Source organism: Megascapheus bottae, chromosome 8 (assembly GCF_031878675.1).
Source record: "Megascapheus bottae isolate mThoBot1 chromosome 8, mThoBot2.hap1, whole genome shotgun sequence".
Lineage (NCBI taxonomy): Eukaryota > Metazoa > Chordata > Mammalia > Rodentia > Geomyidae > Megascapheus > Megascapheus bottae.
In genome coordinates, this window is record NC_143516.1 from 13,988,200 (window position 1) to 14,008,764 (window position 20,565).

The window sequence follows — 20,565 nt, forward strand, 5'->3', positions numbered from 1 at the left end:
AGCAGAAGTGGAAGCTTCTCAGAGCTATTCACAAATTGCTGGATTCTCCGGTTCCGTGAAGCTGGCAGGTCCGTGCACAGCCGGGTGTCGGCTCTGGGCTCCCGCAGGCTCTGGGTGGCTCTGTCTGTAGCCGGCGGGTGAAGGCACCAAGAAGCGCTGCTGCTCAGATTCAGAAGAGCCGCTTTGTCTCCGCAGCCGCTCCAAGCGGCTGGCACCGGTCCCCGCTGTCTTCTTTGTGCCGGATTTCTGCCTTTTTCCTCTGTGACTGAGGTCTCTGTATCTCCTAAAGCTTACTTAGGCTCGATTGGAGGTATGTGCTGTCCCCTACGCTGCCAAAACTGGTGTCTTGGTGAGAGCTCAAAAAGACTCAAACTGAACCACCGCCATCTTCCGCCGCCTCAACACTTTTCGAAGTTCTCACTCCTAAAGTAACAAAAGGATGGTACGTTGGAAGCTATAAAAGAAGTCGAGAGAGAAGACTGAAGTTGACATCAGGTATGTTTTTCTAGATAAAACCCCCTTAAACAGCTTAGGAAAAACTTGATTTATTATTTCTCATTCAGTGAGTTGATTGCATACTTCTTGCCAGTTCTGTTCAGCAGAAACTAGGGCAACTGTTGAAGAAATGCCCATGCTGTGTTATCTTATACTTTATATCTTCATATGAAATAATAAATATTCCAATACCACCATGAGGTGAGAAATGAGTTTCACTGACAGACACAGTTTTAACCCTAGGACTCTTACCCATTCTGCTGCTTTTCAAGGGTCAGATTTTTACAGGTTTATCTCTTGCTGTTGTGGTAAAAGAATGAAGGGGAAATCTCAAAAGGTTACCAACTGGATATCAGGAAGGTAAAAGATATGTAGTTTAGGTAACTGATATGGGAAACCAGGAAGCAGTAAAATGGGAACACATACAGGACATTTCATCCTGTCCTTTGACAGAATTACTGCAGAAGGTGAGACATGCCCATTCTAAACAATCACACAACCAGGGGTTTTCCACTGGCACCATTCATTCTCCAAGCACATCCGCCAAATCTCCTGCAGCCAGTCACAGTGCCCACAAGGATCTAGGGTTCCTACAGCGCACTGGACTTGAACTTGTGTGCCTGCATTTAAATCCAGTACTGAATTGGCTGAGCTGTGACAGGTGGGATGAGAGACATTTCTGGAGGTCTTTCACAAGATCTTCCTCTTCAAGGAGTCTGGTGCAGCTTTTATGCATTGTGTTGATTATGTCCTAGAATTTATGAGACAAGTGTGTGGGGTTGGCAAGGCAGGGTGGGTGAAAATGGGGTCCAGTTAGGAAAGGCACTCAACCTTCCACAGTGTACATATACTGAGATGAGAGGACGCAGTCTGGGAAAACACGAGCTTCTCTTTCTCTATGAGGCATGCTGGGAATGGCCTTGTCTTTGTCTAAAAGAAAGGAAGTAAATGAGTTAAACCGGGCACATAGGTCCAGAAAATAAGCTTCATTAGTTCATATTTCCACTTTTTCTTCCTTTCTCAGTGCACCATTTTTCATCATGAACTTCTACTCAAGATCAGTCCAATCTCCTTTAGCTCTCTGACTTACCATTTCTTCCATGTCTTTCTTGTTTCTACATGAAATTATGAGGGCCATTCAGAGCTCAGGTTTTCTGTTGTGCTGACAGCACTTAGGAAAATGCTGGATGCAGAGTAGATTTTTTAATAAAGATTAGAACAAGTTGTACATTTCATTTATCTTGGTTATAAACCAGTGCTTAGCTACTCCAGATATGGCTATAAGATGAAAAGCAAAGGTTCTGTGCTATTGTTAAAAACTTTTTCATGTTTAAAAGGAAATCTTGGCTGGGAAAGACTTTATCTTTACTGCTGTCTCCTTCCAACCTCCTCACAATATGAGATTTATAAAAATCACAAGTAGTTGCCGTGGTGACAATTATTAGGTACTAGAGAAGCCATTTGAGAATAACAGCAAAGACTGCCATAGCAGTCAATGACAAGATTTTGCATTAAAGTAATTTTCCCCATGCAATAATAAGGATGAAAATAAATTATTGACAAATATTAGAACTTTCTTTACTACAAGACTGCTAATTAGCTGGCATATTTGTTAAGACCTTGAAATAATTCCACACCGTTTGGAAAATTGCTTCTGGGTTGATACTCAGATGATTACCAACTACCCATTTTTTCAGGTACCCAACTTCTGTCCAGAAAACCTTACCATTTTGCCTATATTCCTGATTTATCAAAGGAGAGAGCCCAGAACTGGGAATCAGCATACACATTAGGCCTAATATTAGCTATCGATGGAGGATAGGAATGAAATTGAGACCACTGCTAGATATATTTGCCTGGTAAGTGAGAAACTCTTATCTTGTGCAGGAAAACTGTTGCTGCCAATTGTACTGCTATTTCTGGAGGATTCATAGCTATACCTAACAACAAACAAGCGAAAATATTCTTTTTTTTCTTTGTAGATATTGCTATCAAGTTTCAAAGGGTTTTATTTTATTTTTTTATTATCGAGGTAATGTATAGAGAGGTTACAAGTTACATTCACCAGATAGTAGGTGCATTGCTTCTCACACATTGATATCCCTTCTTATATTTTTGTCCCCATAACCCTCCCTCTACCCCCACCTAATCATCTTGTTTTCCCCCCTTCCCTTTCCTATTTTAAATAAACAAATAAATGTATATACAATATACCAGATAACAAAGTCAGATACAGTAACAATATGAGATTAACCAAAGGGCAACAAAGGGGAAGAGAAATAACATAGCAACATCACACAAGGTGAAACTCTTGTTTCCATATCCAAGAGATCTTTCAGTTAGTCACAGGAGGAAATATTTTAACACTACAGTCAAGAACCTTGACTCATTTTTATCTTTTCTTTTTTTTTTTTGCCAGTGCTGGGGCTTGAACTCAGGGCCTGGGCACCTGGGCACTGTCTTTGAGTTTTCTCAAGACTGGTGATCTACCACTTGAGCCACAGCACTACTTCCAACTTTTTCTGTATATGTGAAACCAAAGAATCCAACCCAGGGCTTTGAGCCCCTGACTCGGTTTTCTATTGTATAACATACTACCCAACAATTAACTGTTTAAAGTAACAGTTATTAGCTTCCTCGTGCTTCTGTGATTCTGCAGTCTGTCAGGGTATCTTTGCCACCATAGTCACCTCATTGCTAGCCCTTCACTTACCTCTCATAATTGGTGCGGGAAACTACAGTCCCTTCTCCATGTGGCTGGTCTGGCATTTTTTTGCCTGGTGGTTTCAGAGCTCTTCTTAGTGAACTCTGTTATCTGTAACAGAATGAGTCAGTTCTGCTCTATTCTATTGGTGAAAGAAATTCACAAGGCAATCTCACACCCAAATGAGAAATGAGAAGTGGAGTTGGGCTCAAGGGTAGGACAGTGGCCTTGTGCTGAAGAGTTCAGGGACAGCGCCCAGGCCCAGAGTTCAAGCCAAAAACAAAACCAAAAACCAAAACAACAAAAAAAGATGCAATGAATAGTAAGAACTGCAGTATCTGGGCGGTGATAGCCTTTGGGAGGACTGCTTCCTGAAATAGTCGGGAACCTGCTGTTCAGCAAGGCCTGTCTGCATTCCTTCCCTTTAAACCTCATTTAGACCTCAATGTCTGCTTTTACTCATCCTTTCTATTTTTACCCCCAAACACAGGATTTCTTTTCAGAAATGCTTACTATCATACCTTCTTGACCACTCACTTTCTGCTTATTTTTATGTGCTTTAAAATATTGTATTTATAAATTAATGTGTACTCATGTCATAAGACTCAAATAGCAAAAAAAAAAAAGGTTTAGAGACAGGGGAAAAGTGCTTAGAGAGGTCAGAGATCTATGAGAGATGTATGAGGTGGTGGGACCAGGTCTGGAATATGTTTAACCATTGAGCCAGGCTCCTTTTCATGATACCACTGGTCTCAGGATCTGAGCTCCACACCTTCCATTGCCTACAAAAAAGTAAAAATAAAAAACTACATTCCCTCTCCACAATCAGAAGCAATAAATCAACTTTGATTAGCAATCGAGTATTATAGACCTGAATACTTCTTCACTGAAATAATAAGGAGCCAGGATAGCCTTACAAACATTCTGTGTTATCACTGTCACAGAAATAGGAAGCAATATGAAGCAAACACCAAACCTAACTTGTTCCAAGACACCGGGTTTCTATATATTCATTTTTAGCAACACTTGCACATCTTGTCACACTGAAATTGAAAGTAGAAATTGAAAACTAGATGTGACCTGCATCAATCAATGACCCAGAGTCAAGATGGAAGGAAAAGGAGAGGGAGAAAGCAAAAGCAGCCCTTGGCAGGTGAGAGATTAGTACCAGAAAGGAAAAAAAGATGGTTTTATATATCTTTAACCCTATAGCTAGCCTCCTTTCTTGAAAATTTCCTAGGGAGAAAGATCTTTTCCATTTGTGCTTGACCTTTCCAATTGAGAAAATAGAGGAAAGAATTATAACTAAACTCTAAAACTTCGGGCAATGTACCTGGCCATGCTTACACAAAGGATGCTGTGAGGGTCAAGTCTCTCATATGTTCTTGCAGCCTGTGTGAGACTGTGAATGGGGTGAGAGAACATGAGCAAAGGAACTGTCCAAACTCTAGCTCAGTAAAGGCTCACTGGGTTCTGCATGCAGGTATCCAGCTATATGAGAAAGAGTAAGATCATCCTATCCACTGATGCTGCAGGCAGAGACCCTGAAGCCAGACTGTCCAGTCTGCAAAATCCTTTCTATTTGTCACACAATGCCTTGCTTAAAATGTCATGTGCATGTTTCTGGCCATTCAAAGATATTTGTTAATGGCAGACATCGGTACACAAAAATATGGATTTGACTCATTTCTGAGAAAACTTTTGAGGATGATTTCTGACATTGGCTCTCAATCAGGTATCTAAATGACCAGATGGAATGGGAGTTAAGTAGCTGACTCTCCCTAATTGTTGATGAAAGGCACTTTTCTTTACACACGGCATCCTTGTTAATTTGCAAATTGATATTTTTGTACAAAAATACTTTCACCAATATACCATTCTAAAAGGGGAATTCAAGTATATTTTCTTTTTTTATATATTTTTATTGTAATTAATAGAAGGGTTACATGATATTTGCCAGATAGGAGGTGCATTAATTCACATACATTGATACCCTTTCACATGTCTTGATTCCCCAATTCCCTCCCTCCCACCCCCCATCCCTCATCTTGTTTTCCCCCCTTCCCTATCCAATTTCAAATAACCAAATACAAATATATCTGATATATCAGGTAACAAAGTGGGATACTGTAACAATATGAGATAACCAAGAGACAGCAAAAAAGATGAGAGATAACATAGTACATTAAGGACAAAAATCATTCATTATATGGCTTTTGTTTCTATATCCTAGAAGTCCTTTTTCTATAGAAAAAATCTTTCTTTTTGCTCCTTTCTCTTGTGATTATAAGCCAGCCACTCTATGTCCTCTAAGGCAGAATGGTTAACAGGTCAGGAGAAGAAATCTGTGATTTCTTTGTCTAGATGTTATACAAATTTTCTTATAATTCAGAAAAAAAGGCATGCCTAAATACTTTGCATTCCTCCTCATTATCAGGACACAGGGGACAATGACATTGAGTCTCACATGAGAGACTGCGTGGAATTTCAGGATGCTGACATGAATACCTCACAAGTATCAGACCACACATTGTCACAAGCTATTATTTCAAATGATGAAATTTTCTGGAAAATATGTGTATACAACATTTATGAAAGCACAATTTTAATTTAATTATGAAATATTACACAAATTAACTATGTTAAAAAAAGAAAATTTATGTTCCAAAAGTAGCCACTCCTCTCATCTCTCTCTCTCTCTCTCTCTCTCTCTCTCTCTCTCTCTCTCTCTCTCTCTCTCTCTCTCTCTCTCTCGCGCGCGCGCGCGCGCGCGCGCGCGCGCGCACGCGCGTGTGTGTGTGTGTGTGTGTGTGTGTGTGTGTGTGTGTTTGTGTGTGTATTACAGGGAATTAAGAATAAAAATGAAGGGTTAGGGTTCCTGACTATACACCAGAGACAGATGAATGGTTCTGTGTCTTCAGTGGACATAATCAGACCAAGGAGGACAAGGACATGACTTTCAGAATAACTGGATTACCAAAGTAAAGCCTCTAAGTCATGGACTCAATTTAAATGTTCCTAGTGGAATATACAGAACACATTTCCTTTTTCCACATGGGATGCTGCAGGGCCTTATATTACAACATACTATTACTTCAGAGTTCCTCAGCAAAAACCACTTTCTACAACAAACTATCCTTTGGATGTGGGTAGGAATGAGACAGCCAGCCCCTTCCTCACCTTCACAATACTCATTCATAAACCTGCATCTGAGGCAGGAGACAGATTAATACATCCTCTGTAAGTAACCTTCAGTTTGGGGTACTGCAGAGCAGATTCATTTATAACCAAATTACTGAAGTCGCTGGGATCTGGTGCCAGTGCTGTCAGATTGAGTGACATGGAAATGGTGAGACAGCACTAATAAGCTCTTTTTGTTGAGTCCTTCCAGTGACAACAGAGATCACTTAAATAAATCTGGGGTGTCTGTCTGGTGAGAGAGATCTAGGTACTTATAAGAGGCTTTTCTAAGCAGGTTAATAATCAGAGCAGTGAATTGTTATCCTAACCCATTAAATGACTCTTAGATGATTTAGGATATATGTATATATATACATGCATATATATGTAATTATTAGATCTGATATATCATGTATTACATGTACATTATGTATTAGGTCTGAAAAGACAAAGTCTTCAGATAAACAGGAAGTGAAATTTTGCTGGAACCCAGGAAGGAAAAGCCCTTGTATTTGCCTGGACAAATTCAATATAAGAAATTACCTTCCGTGTCATCCTTCAGAATAAAAGCTCTTTTCACACAGAGATGAAGAGGGTAGAGATTTAACATTTTACTTTGGGAGTATAATATTTAAAGCAATATATATATACTTCTTTTTCAATCTAGTTAATAATAATAATAATAATATTTAAATCCCTTTATGGGCTCAATGTTAGAACTTAATTCTCCCTGTCATGATAGCTGTAGTTTCAAGACTACTACTTGGAATCCACATTCCAAGTGCCCGTTTAGAATGAAGCTTGCTGTGTGTAGAGCACATATTCTAAATGAAGCTCCTGGGTTTTTGTCAGATATAACGCATGCCTGGACACGTCTCTTACTGGTTAATTATGAGAAAGTTTACTGTTCTTGGCAGTCAGTCACATAACATCAAGAGGAAGGTATAGACTGTCGAGTACAGGTAAGATATCAGAAAAGCTGGATTTGTACCCAAGATTTACTTTTTTCAGTAGAATAGAGGAATTGAAAATAGAACTCTGAAATATACCTGGGTGATATATTTGCATATACACAATGGGTGCCAGAAAATACAATCAAAATCTATTGTCATAGATAAGACAGTGAAAAACATTTTTGTAAAATACTTTCAATGCCTTTTGTACTCAAGAATTGCTCTAAATACTATACAATAGTGAAATAAGCTTGTGGGTAATAAATTCAGGTTAAATATTTCTACATCAACACAGTCAGAAAATTGGGCAAACTTTACATTTTAGTTTAGAGGATAATCTATGAAATTTAGACTAGTATTGAGATTCTGTGATTTTTATGTCTACTCCAACTTTTCCATTAACACTGAATTTTTTTCAAGGGAAAATAGTTATAAAGCATCAAAATAGGAAAGCATATATTTTGCCTTTGATCCTTCACACACATCTCCAAATTCTAAAATCTTCAACACAGAAAGTAATATTACATAATTAATATACATCTATTCATATTATCTACAAATACTATATTTTGTCAAGAGTAAAATAATAGTAGTTAATAATTCTGAATATAAAATTATGAAGGGCTGGGAATGTGGCTTAATGAAAGAGTACTTGTTTAGCATAAATAAAGCCCTAGGTTTGATTTCTCAGTTCCACATGAACAGAATAAGCTGGAAGTGGCACTGTGGCTCAAGTAGTAGTATGCTAGCCTTGAAAAAAGAAGCTCAGGATCCAGGCCCTGAGTTTAAGCTCTAGGATTAGCAAAAGAAAAAAAATTACTAAGTGTACTCACTAATTACTTATGATCATTCATTTTTCTTTTGCTATGATTAAATCACTTCATGTGTTATTGTCATGATATATTGTAATTTTCTCAGTCTTTTCTAGCTAAATGATCTTATAAACATGGAGAATATGAAGGGAACAGACTCGTGTCTGTGTGTATGTGTATGTGTGTGCATGTGTGTGTGTGTGTGAGAGAGAGAGAGAGAGACAGAGAGACAGAGAAGAGACAGAGAGAGACATACACACACACAGAGAGACAGAGACAGAGAGAGAGATGGAGAGAGAGACACACAGACACAGAGAGAGACAGACAGAGACAGAGACAGAGACAGAGAGAGAGACAGAGAGAGTGTGTGTCTTGAGGCTTGAATTCAGGACCTCGATCATGTTCCTGAGCTTTTGTGCTCAATGCTAGATCTCTAAGCCATAGTTCCATTTCCAGCTTTTTGTAGTCTAATTGGAAATAAGAGTCTCACAGACTTTCCTGCCAAGACTAGCTTTGACTGCTAATCCTCACATCTTAAACTCACTAGTAGCTAGTATGACAGGTATAGAGCACTTGTGGCCAGCAGAAACATATGTTATCATATAAGGAAGGACCAAGATACAATTAATAATTATTTCCTGGAATAAGGAAGCAACAGATTACAGTAATTTTCATCTCCACAACGGACTGAGAAAAATATACCGAAGGAAGGTCATAATTACAAACCATCTTGAATTTGGTGCTAAGAAAAAGTGGCAAGCCTCTTGTTCTGAATGTAACATGAAAAGAAGTGATATAAATTTGGGGTGGTTGACATGAAGGGTCACTTAGAAAATAAGACCCAGAAATTAGCTTTCCTTCTATTCTGTAATGGTTAATCTTGATTATCTGCTATATTGAATTGAAAGACACAGCTGATATAATATATCCCCCTTTATAATTATTCATACATATGTACATAAGCCAATCTAATGTATATATACATATACAGAGAGAGAGAGAGAGAGATACTCATATATAGTTCTATTTGAGAATTAGTGGCAAATACCAACATTTCATCAATTCTGTATTCTAGTGTCATGTCTCCCCCATTTCAAACTAATCTTTGTATAATTAATCAGCAATCATGAACAACTTTCTAAACTTTCTAACCATTTATCTCTACAAAAGATGGGGCTCTGTTCCTGAATTTGTGTCTTAAATAAGAGTTTTAGAGATCATTTCTACTAAGCTATAACTCAGCTCAGCCAAGTGGATTATGTAAATATGTCCCAAGGGGAAGCTAAAGCAGAGCTATTTCGGCTCTAGCAACTCCACGGACAAAGTTACAAACTACCTTGATAGTTTGTTTGGGCTTCATCATCACAGAGAAGTGTTTGCCTAGCATGCATGAAGACCCGGGTTCAATTCCTCAGTACCACATACATAGAAAAAAGCCAGAAGTGGTGCTGAGGCTCAAGTGGTAGAGCTCTAGCCTTGAGAAAGTTCAAGGACAGTGCTCAGGCCCTGAGCTCAAGCCCAGGACTGGCAAAAAAAAAAGAGAGAGAGAGCACGTGTATGAATAGATAGGGTCTTGTTTGGAGGTTTTATTTACAAGTTTCAGCCACATTAACTTATCTGAGCCTGTTCACCTGACATCAATAATTAGAATTTCAAGGCAATGAAAAATATAGATTTGTTAATAATCATATTGGGCAAATAAATGACAGAAAAAAATCAAATAGAGGGCTAGAGTAAAGTTTAATGATGAGTATAATAGTTTATCTTTCAGGAAGCCAGGGTTCACTCCTAGAGTCAAAAGAAAGAAGGAGGAAATAGAGGGGGGGGTATACATGTGAAAAGAATCCATCCACAGAGAAAGTAGATTTTTAATTTATCCAATCAAAATTCTTTTAAATCACAAAACTGCCTGCAAATTAAAGTAATAAATACCTGTCACCATCCAACAGAGAAATGAATAATGACTATGAAAAGACAGTTCATATTTTAAAAATGTCAAGAGCTCCTAAACATAGAAAAGGCACCTAATCTTACTTATAACAAGAGAAGACATCATAAGAGATCAAAAGGTCTGATTAAAGACATATGCTGGTTCACAAACTTCTCAGAGAAACAATTCTGTTCGAGGCAGGTTGGCAATATCTAGCAAACACTTAAATGCAGCATTCTTTTCACCCAGTGATTTCATGCTGATAGAATTCCATATGCAAGAGATTTTATATATACAATATTATTCATTTTTGAATATTCATATTTTATATTTTTGTAATGGAAAAGGATTAAAAACAATCTAAGTGTATTAATAAGGGACTTGTTATGGCTCATTCATAATGTAGTGTTTACTTTTGTGTCATTTCATTTTGATTATGGAAGGATGTTTGAGGCATATGAATTCATTGTTTTTGCAGCACAAGTCTAAAATTACCTCTTCTCTACCTTTCTTCCCCCCAAAATCTTTATTGCATTGGCACCAGTGTTTATAAAACAACATAATTGCATAACATGTACTGGGGCAAGAAATTATATATGATTCTTTTGTGCTTTCCTTTTCCTGGCTCCAAATATCTCCCAGGTTTTACTCCTCTGGGAAAGGCTCTTGTCACAAGGCTTACAACTGGATTTTATAGTACAATGCCAGGACATTAGAAGAGGACAGGAAAGGGAGACAAACAAAGGCCATTTAAATGTGCTTGGGCTGTTAGAGAAACACTAGCTAAGACAAGAATAGCTGGAAAGAATGAGGGAAGCAAATAGCAGAAAAAGAAGGATCTTTGGAGAGCACTTCTGAGAACTCACATCAACTTCCTGGTTTTTCAACTCTCAGCTCAAATCCCCTGGTTCACAGCCTGAAGGAGCTTGTACAAAATCACATCAGAAATTTGAGTTTTGCTTCCTTGGATGGCCTCAGAAACCACTATTAAAGCAGACACCTAAAACAGCATAAGAAACTAAAAATTGGACAAATAGACTTTTGTCAGTTGTGGGACTTAAACTCAGGACCTAGGCCCTGTTCCTAAACCTCTTTGTGCACAAGGCCATAGGCCCTGTTCCTAAACCTCTTTGTGCACAAGGCCAGTGTTCTACCACTTAAGCCACAGTGCCACTTCTGATACTTTTTTGAGTGGTTACTAGGCGATAAGAACATCTCAAGGGAACTTTTCTGCCCAAGCTCACTTCGAACAGTAATCCTCGGATCTTAGCCTTCTGCATAGTTAGGATTACTGGTGCCCAGCTTGAGTAGACTTTTCAAAAAATTTTAGTTTAAATGTAAAGGTTATGTACAGAGGGAGACTGTTACATAAGGTAAGGAGTACATTTCTTGTCAAACATTGTCACCCCTACCTCATTTTCTCCCATTTTCCTTCCCTGACTCCTTTCCCCTCTAATTGTAAAGTTCATTATAGTGTCTTGTGAGTACCACTGTTGCATTGGCTCATTCTTTGTCCTTTATCTCTACACTTTGTTATTCCCCTTCCCTTCTCCAAATCAGATAAATGTATATATAAGATTTAGGCTAGCAAAATCAAAAGCAGTAACAACAGGGGATAAACCAAAGGGGTGGGAAATCAAAAGAAAAGAGAAGTAACTTCACAGTACATTAAAACAAAACAAACCCCCCCAAAACTCTTGTTTCCATACCTTGAATTTCAGTTCAATCAGCATCAATTTATATAGTCATATGTACATCGTATTGCACTATTGTGATCCTCTGCTAGGACTAACTTAGGCATATATTTAGGCATAATTATTACAAATAAGGGGGACAATGGAGCCTATCTTTCTGTGAGTCTGGCTTATAAGGAATGCAAATCAAAACTGCATCGAGATTCCACCTCACCCCACTTAGAATGTCCATTATCTGGAAAACAAATAAAACAGTTGCTTGCAGGGATGTGGCCAAAAGGGAATGCTACTGCACTGTTGAATGTAAACTTGTTCAACCACTCTGGAAAGCAGTATGGAGGTTCCACAAAAGACTAAACATAGAGCTCCCTATAATCTAGCTATTCCTCTCCTTGGCATTTACCCAAATGATCACAAACAAGGCCACACTAAAGCTACTAGCACAACTATGTTTATTGCAGCATTGTTTACCATAGCTAAGCCATGGAAGCAACTGAGGTGACCCTCAGTAGATGAATGGATCAAGAAAACATGATATATGTTCTATGCTTTCTTCAAAAAGAATGGCATTGCCCCATTTGTAAGGAAATGGAAAGACTTGGAAAAAAATCACATTAAATAGACTTCTTCTACTGTTTCTTTTATCAGAGAGAGGCATTACCTACTATGTAGGCTAGTAATGAGTCATAAAACTTGATATCTGTTTCTGCTCTCTTCTCTTCCTAAAGAATATGATAGCGATAGCGATAGCAATGTCATATGTTACTGAAGCTCTCTAGAAGAGTTGAACTCTTTATTAGACATGAAATGCAAGGACAGAGCTGTCATATGGTTAAAATGCTCATTTAAACATCTTCTCCCTGCCACGATGCCTCTGTGAAAGGAGTAAGCTTAAAGTATAGAAGATCTCCTTTTTTCTTTTTTTTTTTTTCTAGTCCTGGGCTTGGGCTCAGGGCCTGAGCACTGACCTTGGACTTTCTCAAGGCTTAGCACTCTACCACTTGAGCCTCAGCACCACTTCCAGCTTTTTTCAATGTATGTGGTACCCAGGAATCAAACCCAGGTCTTTGTGCATGCAAGGCAAGCACTCTACCACTAGGCCAAACTCCTGGCCCAGTAGGTCTTAGTTGACAGCAAGAATTCAACTAAGACCTTTCCCATAAATCTTCCATCCCTGAAACCCATATTTCTTCCCCTGGATATTTCTCTTTCCCTGTTTATCTTAAAAGTGTCTGTTCATACAAGTCACATTTTCCTGGATGGGACTGGCTATCATCTGCAGTCATTTTTCACTTGACAATGAAAATACATTCTGAGCCACGCACCTTTCCGTGATTGTCAATGTGCAGGCAGCAAAGAGTGTGCCTACAGGCACGAAGATGGCTAACATATCACCAGGTGATGTATTATTATGGTACCATTTTTGTATATGTAGTCCGTTGCTGGCCAAGATGTAATTGTGCAGCACATTGTGCAGGACCCACATGTAACATGCAATACTGTACATCTTCAGTAGGTGATTTAAGTGCCAGATGGTCTTGGTCACAAATTTTATTTCATCTTCCCATGAAATCCTGTTCATTTGTCTTCATTTATTACAGCTTGTTGCTCATTTATCTCATAACTTACACAGACACACACACACACACACACACACACACACACACACACACACACATAATCTTGGGCCAGAGCAAGACATTATCTCTTTCCTCTGAGATTTGTTGGTTGAATTGTCATAACCCTTGTGTTCCTAGCATTGTATTTGTTTCTATATTTGGTAGCTGTGATAGGAAATAACTACTTGCAAGGTTTCTGGTTCACCAAGGAGAGAGGTTTGGGAATGAGGAGAAAGTAGCTTAATTTTTTTATTTAAAACTTCAGGAAATATTTTTCACAACAATAAATGTTGCCTGTCATTCTGAAGTTTGAGCACAAGTAAAATTCCCTGTGGAGTAGAAGATGCTCTGAAATACATGACAGATAAATTCCTTCTTAGACATTTTCTTTATTATAGACTGAGTGGGAAGAACAAATGCAGTTTTAAGATGACATATTTTGGATCTCTTTTGTGCCATTGAATTTTTTTGGCTTACTTCCTCAATTACTGAAGTCAAATCAGCCCAGATATTATTTTGATTTGGGGGAATACTACTTTCAACAGGAAGCTGTCATCAAATTTATATTATATACATATTTTCAAAGCTTATGGCAGTTTTTATGTACCTCTAAATTGTTGGATAGTTCTTATTGGAATTTTTACTTCATTAAGTCACTTCTTAGTGCATTTAAATCCATCAGTCTACTAACTCAGAACTGGGCTCTGCTTAATAAAATATTACAAGGTAACTCGCCCTTATTTTCAACTACTCTCTGGTGAATTACAGTGGCTGATTAGGCAATAAAGACATCTCCCATTTTTATCAATATAGCCCTCAAACCAGACTTCCTATCAAAGGCCCAGTCTTTGTATACATGAAGGATGACTCCTTTCCTGGACAGAACTTTGAGCCTGAGAAATCTGAATCACTGCCAATGGAAATATCACACTTCCTCACATGCCAAATAACCCAGAGCAACAGAAAGAACATTTGAACTTGTGGGGACAAGTCACAAATTAGGTACAGAAATAATTTTGCTGTTATTAGATTAATTGCTAATACTCATTCTAATTGGGGTAGACTGTAATTTTTTTTTTCCAGTCCTAGGTACTAAAACTCAGGACATGAGCATTGTCCTTGGGCTTTCTCAAGGCTACAGCTATACCACTTGAGCCACAGCACCACTTCTGGCTTTTTTTCTAGGTATGTGGTACCAAGGAATCGAACCTGGATCTAAGTGCATGCTAAGCAAGCACTCTACCACTAGGCCAAACTCCCAGTCCCAATATCAATATTGTTTTGTTTTGCATTTCTTTCATGGTCAGAGATGTTGAGAATTTCTTCATGTGTTGATTGGCCATTCTTATGTCCTCTTCAAAGAAGTCTCTCTTTGAATCTTTAGCCACTTGATAATGGGTGGTTTCTTGGAGGATTTGTTTTCTGGGGGAGGGCCATTTAAGTTTTTGAGCTTTAAGTATATTTTAGATATGAGGCTCTTGTCTGTTGTGAAAATCTCCCGGTCTATAAGCTTTCTCTATGGGCTTGCTATGTCCTTTGTCATGCAGAAGCTTTGTCATCGAATGCAATCCCATTTATTCAATTTCTTTTTTACTTGTTGTGTTTCTGGATCTTTATTAAGAAAGTTTTGACCATTGCCAAAGAGCCCTAGTTTTTACCGTATTCCCCTATTCCTTCCTCTAATATTTTCAGGATATCTGTTTTTACCACAAGGTTTTTGATCCATTTGGAATTGATTCTTGTGCAGGGTGATATATAAGGATCTAGCTTCAGTTTGCCTCACATGTTTAGCCATTTTGCCAGCATCATTTGTTGAAGAGATTGTCTTTTTTTCTATCCTGTTGGGTTTTTTAAATTTTTTTTATTTTTTTTGCTGTCTTATCAAAGTCTCTCTTATCATAAGTCTATGGATTTGTAAATTTCTAGGTCTTCACTTTTATTCCTCAAGCCTGGCCTCCTGCAAGTACCAAGCTGTTTTTATTACTATGGCTTTGTAGTAGAGTTTGAAATTTATTATTGATATTCTTTTAGCACTGTTCTTCTTGCTAGGCATTGTTTTTGCTATTATGGAGTCTTTTATTATTCCATATGTATTTTTGGTTTAGATGCTGTTGGGGATGTGGCCAAATGAGACTGCCACTACACTGTTGATAGGAGTAAAATCTTGGCCAGCCACTCTGCAAAGAAGTATGGTGCTTTCTCAAAAGACAAAATATAGAGCTCCCCTATGACCCAGCAGTCCCACTCCTGGGCATTTACTCAAATGATCACGAACAAGGCTACACTAAAGCTACCAGCACAATTATGTTAATTGCAGCATTATTTACCATAGCCAAGATATTAAATCCACCCAGATGTCCCTCAGGAGATTAATGGATCAAAAACATGTGGTATACATACACAACAGAGTTCTGTGCTACCACCATAAAGACATTGCCCCATCCATAAGGAAATGGAAAGATCTGGAAAAAAGTATACTAAGCAAAGCAAGCCAAGCCCCCAAAGTGTAGATGCAAGGTTTCCTCATTTTTAGTATCTAAGATATGTCTATGATAATCTTAACAGGGGTTCTCATTAGCCCAATTGCTAATTGCAATGTTAATCTTAACAGGGGATCTCAGTTGTTCAGGACCATATCTAATGGAGCCTTATCAACACAAACTCCAAGAACTGGAAATAAATGTTTTCATTACATCCTTTATGCAGTTATTTCTTTTTTTCTCCCTGTTTTAGTTTTCTGCAGGACAAAGGATGAACTAATGTGACACTGATACTGACTTGACACTGTGTTGAACTATACAGCTTGTTCGGGAAGGAAAGTAGGGAGGGGTCAGCAGAAGAACATGAGGAAGGAGTAACAGTGTTCAAAAAGAAATGTACTCATTGCCTTAAGTTACGTAACTAGCTCCTCGTTCATCACCTTTACAACAAAGATATAAAAAAGAAGAAAATAATTTTGCTGTCTGGAATGATTATAATTAGCAATTTGGGGGGCCCCAATTCTGCCTAAGACCTATGTGTCTATCCATCTTTCTCTCTTAAGATGATTCCTGACATTCTCCTGAGTTTTAAAAGCCTCTTAATGGAGCAATATTGTAGCTCTCAAACCCCAAACTATCATTCAGACTGAAACCCTGCAAAGCCAGCATTGACCCAAACAGGCAGTCTGTGGTTTGATTGCAAGTGTATTATAGGAAAAGAGAGAGATACTGAAAGGGGTGACAGTCCTAACATGTTTCACTGATGAAAAGTTAGACAAGCTAAAATCATAACTCCTTGGAGAGTTCTTGCTCATTCTCCATCATTATCAACTTTATTTCCTGTTCTAGAATTTGTGTATCATACTGGATGAAAATGATAAGCTACAGATAGATATCTTCTACCTAGCATATGTTTAAGAGTTTGATGATGCTATTTTGTTGCTATAAAAAACACATGCATAAATAATCAAACAGTGGTTCCTTAAATTCAGGGATAAAGTCTGCTACATCTTGGTAGGAAAACCAACAGCAGCCAAAATCAGTGTCTGTTTCATTTGACTGCAAATGAGTAATGATTATGCAAAGGTATATAAAGAAGTGCAGGGCACTTCTTAAGGCTCTGACTTCTATTTGCAGAAAAAATGGCTTGATACCATATTTTATAAACCATATTTTACTTAGTTCTACTAATTAAGGTGATGCAAAAATTCTCCAGACCTGCTGGGCGTAGTGGCTCAAGCCTGTAATCCTAGCTATTCAGGAGGATAAGATCTGAGGATCATGGTTCAAAGCCAGCCCAGGCATTAAAGAACATTAAATAATGAGAAATTCTTATCTCCAATTAATCATTTGAAAAAGGGAAGTGGGGCTGTGGCTCCAGGGGTAGAGTTGGTACCCTTGAGTTGAAGAGCTCAGGGACAGCACCCTGGCCCAGAGTTCAAGCCCCACGATCTACAAAAAGAATTTCTCCAGACTTGGAATTTCGGCTTGTAAATGACATTTTCAATCAAGAGAAAGTTAACACCGTTTCTCCTTGTATGTGATTTGGCATACCAGGGGGACAAATAGGTGACATCCAGACTGTGGAAATGACTTTGCCTCTGATAGCCTGAGACATACAATCTACACATGTCAATGATTAACTGTAGAAGAAAACCTGGAAAGATTAAATGTAATCTTCAATAAATGTAATCAGAGGGCAATATTGGAAATATTAGACTATGATCAGATTGTAATATTGGAAATATTAGTCTCTTCCAGATGATAAGTAATATCCCACTGTTCACAATGAACAATTATTGAAAAGACTCACAGGAAAAGAGAAGAAATGTTCTCAGGAGCCTTAAACCTGGGTTTATAGACTCAGGAAGGCTTCAGTTCACTAGGAGAGTGAGTCTGAGGTGTGCCCCATGCAAAACATGTCAGATTCAAGCTTCAGTTGCTTAGTCCCCCAAGTTTTGCTCTTTCCACAAATCGTCTGCTGTTTCTTCCTCAGTCCACTTCATCTCTGTTGGCTTGCCCCTTGACTGGGTGGTTTTGTCTTATTTAAGGCCTCACTGCCTCCTGACTTCTAGCTCCTTAGAGTTTTTTTGTTCCTTTATTTTAAGCTGTTGTGTTATTGCTTCTCTTAGCCAACTACCAAGCTCCCTTCCTATATGTCATCTCAATGGAGTGCATGAGAGGATCTATCTAAGTACATCATCACTGGTGAGTAGCACCCTCACAAGCAAGAATCTTCCATTAAGTGACCTTACCACCTGCTCTGCCTTCAACTTATAATCCTATTCATCGTAGTTCTTATCATCCTTAGCTAAGGTCAGCAGCAGTGTGTGGTGCAGAACTGATCCATTGCATGTAAGGATCATAGAAAGTGGTGGCACTTCCTCCAACGATGCCTACAGGACCTTCCTTCTGAAACTGTTTCATGGATCAGGAAATCTCTCAAGGTGGTAAATTAGGATGTGCAGACCTAGTCACCTGTATTGTGCTAAGTATAGAGAATAGAGAAATTGTTAGAAAGTAAACAATGCAAATAGTAGTGGATATGCCATTTATTACCCACAGAGGCACGACCCAACAAGCAAGCTAAAGGGACAGTTTATCTGAAAGTGAAGTTACCCTCCACAAGTGCAGTTGTTGGCAGTGCTGAGAATTAGTCCTCCCTATCCTCAGAACATGCTCTCTAAGTACCCTTTCACAAATCTAACTGGATATAGCCTGTCTATGTGGCAAGGATGTGTAACTCCTTCTTTATGTGTAACTCCTCCAGTACATTGTACATCTGCTCTCGCTCGTAGCTGTCATTCTAATCATTGTTCTCTACCTTAGTTCTCTTGAATCCACTCCTAAACCAGAAGAAGTTATGAAAAGCAAGGTTTTTGTCTGAAGCTGGAAGAAGTAGCCCTGAAAAATGATAAATGCTCCAGCTTTTGTGAATCTCAGCTTGGGTTCTATAGATCTTTCTCACAATCTTTGCACTGCATCACCATGAATACTGGGCTTCCATTTGGAATTTGAGTACAAGGTGCTTTATTGTCAAGAAAATCTTATTGGGATTAACTTACTAACTAGTAAGAATTAATTCAGTTTAGCTACATACAGTATGACACATTCCATTGCACAATGGTTTCGTAAAATGTTTTCCAATGCCATAACTGAAAATTAAACAGAAGAAAGAATGAATGAAGTAGGTTCTATGAACAATCTAATAATGTTCAAAAAATTTTGTAGGCTCTAGTTTAGCTAATCAGTATGGGCAGTTCTCAGTCTTGGAGCTGGAGACTTCTATGATAGTGAGTCACACCTGTCATGCACAAACAAGAATCTCATGTCATGCCATGCGCATGCCTGATGACCATTGTAGTCATCCACTATTCTATATTACTTAAAACTTTGGGCTGTGGCGTAGGCCTAGTCACATTGTAGCCTAGGGTGGTTGGGCCCGAGCTGTGTGTCCTGGAGGCTTCAGGCCACATGCATTGGGATACACATGTAGTTGGTAAAATCAACTCTTTAAATGCCTGAACTTACCATGGTGGGTGGAGAGAAAAGAGAAGAGAACGATGAAGCTAATACAAGGTGCAATAGGTAACTTAGATATCTGGAATATTGTTCTCAATTATGGCCATTAGTGGACAGCTGGCAATTAAGTTATCAAAATGGTTGGTTGGCTTAAATGATCAAGGGAAGAATTTTTACTAATAGGAGTATTTAAAGCATGTTTGACTATGATGAATTTAGTATGGAGTGAAATGGAGGAAAACTGTCTTGAAAATCATCTACCATTAAGTTGTTTGACAATAAGTGGTTAAGATGGAGGATGATTCGTACTATGTTATCTCTCATCTCTTTTGCTGTCCCTTGGTTATCTCATATTGTTCACCTTGTTGTCTGATATATTGGATATATGCGTAAAGGAAATCGGATAGGGAAGGGGGGAAAACAAGATGGGGGCAGGGGTGGGGGTAGGGAAATGGGGACCAAGACATGTGAAGTAATGCACCCTCTATCTGGTAAATATAATGTAACCCTTCTATTAATTACAATAAAAATATATGGAAAAAATAGATGGAGGATGATTCTTGTGTATATAGCTGAAGGAAATGCCCTCAATATACAATAAATATACTTGCATATTATCTAATCATGGAACTCTTCATAATAGTTATACTATGGAATTATCCTAGAGGTACGATAAACAGATAAAAAAATGGCATACATGCACACTGGAGTGTTAGGCATAAATAATAAAAAAAACATGTCAAGTGAAATAAACAGAGAAAGAAGAAGAAGAGACAAGGAGAAGGAGAAGGAGAAGGAGGAAAAGAAGGAGGAGGAGGAGGAAGATGAGATAAAACAAAGAAAATCTGAAGCTAGCACATATTGGGAAGGAGGAAAGGAGCAAGAAGAGCAAAAGAATAAAGGGGGAAGAGGGTAAATTTGAGCAAGGCTCACTATGTGTATATATGGAAATGTAATGAAGCTCATTAACTTGTACAATCATCATATCTGAATAAAAACATGGATATGAGAGGGATATGATAGTGTATGTATTATTCTAATAAGTCCTATATTGTATACATGTTTTGCCTTGGAATAGGAAATAAAAGGTGATATTGATGAATTAAATGGAATATTTCACTATTTTAACAGGTTAATAATATTCCTTCCTTTTCCTTCCCTTAATACAATTCCTGG

At 38.2% G+C, this 20,565-nt stretch overlaps 1 long non-coding RNA gene across 1 annotated transcript in view; it reads left to right on the forward strand.

Moving 5' to 3' along the window:
* The first annotated feature begins 271 nt into the window (after positions 1–271).
* The window catches only part of LOC150059563 (uncharacterized), a 91,171-nt gene continuing 70,877 nt past the window's right edge, over positions 272–20,565 (forward strand). The window contains exon 1 of the long non-coding RNA XR_016536389.1: positions 272–495. This is a non-coding gene — a long non-coding RNA (uncharacterized LOC150059563). The remainder of the gene's footprint in view (positions 496–20,565) is intronic.